This window comes from Schistocerca gregaria, chromosome 7 (assembly GCF_023897955.1).
Source record: "Schistocerca gregaria isolate iqSchGreg1 chromosome 7, iqSchGreg1.2, whole genome shotgun sequence".
NCBI lineage: Eukaryota > Metazoa > Arthropoda > Insecta > Orthoptera > Acrididae > Schistocerca > Schistocerca gregaria.
Genome location: NC_064926.1, coordinates 187,963,171 through 187,967,662, shown reverse-complemented (window position 1 = coordinate 187,967,662; position 4,492 = coordinate 187,963,171). Strand labels below are relative to the sequence as shown.

The 4,492-nt window shown below is 45.0% G+C and overlaps 2 non-coding genes across 2 annotated transcripts; both read right to left on the bottom strand.

Annotated features, from left to right (window-relative positions):
* Positions 1 to 2,340: 2,340 nt before the first annotated feature.
* Trnaa-cgc (transfer RNA alanine (anticodon CGC)) lies at positions 2,341 to 2,414 on the bottom strand. The gene has a single exon. It is a non-coding gene; the product is annotated as a tRNA-Ala (tRNA).
* Positions 2,415 to 2,472: 58 nt separating this feature from the next.
* On the bottom strand, positions 2,473 to 2,546 carry Trnaa-cgc (transfer RNA alanine (anticodon CGC)). Its single transcript has one exon. It is a non-coding gene; the product is annotated as a tRNA-Ala (tRNA).
* Between the last annotated feature and the right edge of the window lie 1,946 nt (positions 2,547 to 4,492).

Genomic DNA, 4,492 nt, shown 5'->3' with positions numbered 1-4,492 from the left:
TCGAAAGAACAGTTACTGTTGATGACCGTGCAGCTTTGCCTGGAATAATGTCAGTTGGCCATCAATTATTCCAGTCGAAGCTGCACGGTCATCAACAGTAACTCTTCTTTCGAGTACAAGTTACTGTATTCGTATATATAGTTAAAGGCTACCTAGCTATTGACCTTCATATGTGCGAAGTCGCACAGGTTGCCCAAACTCTTACGGGGATTGCCAAAGCATGGGCGAGTAATGAGTGGGTCGGCAAATGTCTATATGTAGAATTGTGGACAGTTGGGAATGTGAGTCTCACGGGAAGCGTACAAGGGATAAGTTCCTGCAGTCGCGCTTTTCATCTGTGTCCTCGGTGGCTCAGATGGATAGAGCGTGTGCCATGTAAGCAGGAGATCCCGGGTTCGAGTCCCGGTCGGGGCACACATTTTCAGCTGTCCACATCGAGGTATATCAACAACACCTGTCGGCACCTGAGGTTTTCAGTTGCTCATCAATTATTCCAAAATCAATTGCCCGTTACCTACTAGCGGTGTAGTTCGGCGTCCAGTGATATACGTCGTTTCTGTTCGTGGGATCTTAGTAGCCAAACTCAGTCAGTTGACTTTGTGTACTCACTGATATACTTCATTATCCTGAAGTGATGGATAATCGCCCTGCATTGCAAGAAAATGTGCAGAATACGAAGGAGATATCTGCGCAGAGCGAGCGTTCGATCGTCTCTAACGTTATTACAGCTTGTGTTACGGAAGCTACGCAAAAAGAACTGTTGGCTAATATTACCAGTCCCAATGAAAGGGCTGCAGTTTATGCAAACGTCAGCCTCGGCAAAATAGGACGCATAAGGAAGGAACGCGAAAACAAGGTGTATGGTTTACTGGAATCGCCGCGAAGAAAAACTAATAATTTATGGAGGAAACCAATCGTTCTAGACAGTTTCACAAAATCGGTCATTCGACAAACGATTCGACAAACATAAACCAAAAAATAATGTCCACATTACGGAAATTACTCACTGGCGTGAAACAAAAAATACTTTTTCGTTGCAGAAAGATGTTTTACACAAGACATTGCGTGAAATGGGATTTACCTGGAAATACTTTTCAGACATGTTTACGAAGACAACGACAAAAAAGCAGTGCTAATCGAACTAATACAACACGTAATTATAAATTTCTGGTCACTTTTTAAACACTCTACGTGTTGCAGGAATTGTTAAATTTTAATACAGCCCCTGAAAGAAAACTTTTACCTTTTAGTAGAAACACAAAGTAAGAACAAGCCTTAAATTATACAGACTGATTGCACTATATCTGGTTCGTCTTACGAATAGAGAAACATACATTCATATGAATAGGCATTCGGTTCTATGTTTGTAGTAGAATCCTGACTTCCGTTCTTATGTTAATATTATTTACTCTATAATGTTTTGTTTCAAATGAGCTATCGTCTTTTGTTTTCCTTATAATCTTAACGCATTTGTCTAAAAATAAACGCAGACGGGACGTATCTGTACACGGCGTCGTCACAGATTTAAAGCGCGCGCCGCGGCAGGGACTGTACTACGTTGTGGAACAGCCTGTAGAAGCGCCCTGTGACGTAGCAGGATAGGCAGACTGGGGACTCGCGCGCTCGCTCTTCAGTTTACCGACAGACTATACCTCGTACCACAACTAGTATCTTCTCTCCCTGTTCCACTCCCAAACAGAACGAGGGAAAAATGACTGCCTATATGCCTCTGTACGAGACCGAATCTCTCTTATCTTGTCTTTGTGGTCTTTCCGCGAAATGTACTGCAGTCAGCCTCAAATGCTGGCTCTCTAAATTTCCTCAGTAGCGATTCACGAAAAGAACGCCTCCTTTCTTCTAGAGACTCCCACCCGAGTTACTGAAGCATTTCCGTAACACTCACGTGATGATCAAACCTACCAGTAACAAATCTAGCAACCCTCCTCTGAATTTCTTCTATGTCCTCCCTCAATGCGACCTGATAGGGATCCCAAACGCTCGAGCAAGAATAGGTCGTATTAGTGTTTTATAAGCGGTCTCCTTTACGAATGAACCACACCTTCCCAAACTTCTACCAATGAACCAAAGATGACTATCCGCCTTCCCCACAACTGCCATTATACGCTTGTCCCACTTCATATCGTTCTGCAATGTTACGACCAAATATTTAGTGGTGGTGGTTAGTGTTTAACGTCCCGTCGACAACGAGGTCATTAGAGACGGAGCGCAAGCTCGGTGTAAGGAAGGATTGGGAAGGAAATCGGCCGTGCCCTTTCAAAGGAACCATCCCGGCATTTGTCTGAAACGATTTAGGGAAATCAAGGAAAACCTAAATCAGGATGGCCGGAGACGGGATTGAACCGTCGTCCTCCCGAATGCGAGTCCAGTGTGCTAACCACTGCGCCACCTGCGCCACCATCCCGGCATTTGTCTGAAACGATTTAGGGAAATCACGGAAAACCTAAATCAGGATGGCCGGAGACGGGATTGAACCGTCGTCCTCCCGAATGCGAGTCCAGTGTGCTAACCACTGCGCCACCTGCGCCACCATCCCGGCATTTGTCTGAAACGATTTAGGGAAATCACGGAAAACCTAAATCAGGATGGCCGGAGACGGGATTGAACCGTCGTCCTCCCGAATGCGAGTCCAGTGTGCTAACCACTGCGCCACCTCGCTCGGTACCAAATATTTAATCGACGTGACTGTGTCAAGCGCTACACTACTAATGGAGTGTTCAAACATTACGGGATTCTTTTACCTATTCATCTGCATTAATTTACATTTATCTATATTTAGAGTTAGCTGCCATTCTTTACACCAATTACAAATCCTGTCCAAGTCATCTTGTATCCTCCTACAGTCACTCAACGACGACACCTTCTCGTACACCACAGCATCATCAGCAAACAGCCACACAATGCTATCCACCCTATCTAAAAGATCATATATGTAGATAGAAAACAACAGCGGACCTACCACACTTCCCTGGGGCACTCCAGATGATACCCTCACCTCCGATGAACACTCACCATAGAGGACAACGTACTGGGTTCTACTACTTAAGAAGTCTGCGAGCCACTCACATACTTGGAAACCAATCCCATATGCTCGTACCTTAGTTAGGAGTCTGCAGTGGGGCACCGAGTCAAACGCTTTCCGGAAGTCAAGGAATATGGCATCCGTCTGATACCCTTCATCCATGGTTCGCAAGATATCATGTGAAAAAATGGCGAGTGGCGTTTCGCAGGAGGGATGCTTTCTAAAGCCGTGCTGGTGCATGGACAGCAACTTCTCTGTCTCAAGGAAATTCATTATATTCGAACTGAGAATATGTTCGAGAATCCTGTAACAAACCGATGTTCAGGGTATTGGTCTGTAATTTTGAGGATCCGTCCTTCTACCCTTCTTATACAGGGTGAGTCATCTAAAATTACCGCCGGATATATTTAGTAAACCACATCAAATATTGACGAAACGATTCCACAGACCGAACGTGAGGAGAGGGGCTAGTGTAATTGGTTAATACAAACCATAAAAAAATGCACGGAAGTATGTTTTTTGACACAAACCTACGTTTTTTTAAATGGAACCCCGTTAGTTTTGTTGGCACATCTTAACATATAAACAAATACGTAATCAGTGCCGTTTGTTGCATTGTAAAATGTTAATTACATCCGGAGATATTGTAACCTAAAGTTGACGCTTGAGTACTACTCCACTCCTCCACAGTTCAATCGTGTGTATCGGAGAGCAACGAATTACGTAGGGATCCAAAGGGAACGGTGATGGACCTTAGGTACAGAAGAGACTGGAACAGCACATTACGTCCACATGCTAACACCTTTTTATTGCTCTTTTCCACTGACGCACATGTACATTACTATGAGGGATGAGGTACACGTACACACGTGGTTTCCATTTTCAATTACGGAGTGGAATAGAGTGTGTCCCGACATGTCAGGCCAATAGATGTTCAATGTGGTGGCCATCATTTGCTGCACACAATTGCAATCTCTGGCGTAATGAATGTCGTACATGCCGCTGTACATCTGGTGTAATGTCACCGCAGGCTCCCACAATACGTTTTTTCATATCCTCTGGAGTTGTAGGCACATCACGGTACACATTCTCCTTAAATGTACACCACAGAAAGAAGTCCAGAGGTGTAAGATCAGGAGAACGGGCTGGCCAATTTATGCGTTCTCCAGGTCCTATGAAACGCCCGTCGAACATCCTGTCAAGGGTCAGCCTAGTGTTAATTGCGGAATGTGCAGGTGCACCATCATGCTGATACCACATACGTCGACGCGTTTCCAGTGGGACATTTTCGAGCAACGTTGGCAGATCATTCTGTAGAAACGCGATGTATGTTGCAGCTGTTTGGGCCCCTGCAATGAAGTGAGGACCAATGAGGTGGTCGCCAATGATTCCGCACCATACATTTACAGTCCACGGTCGCTGTCGCTCTACCTGTCTGAGCCAGGGAGGGTT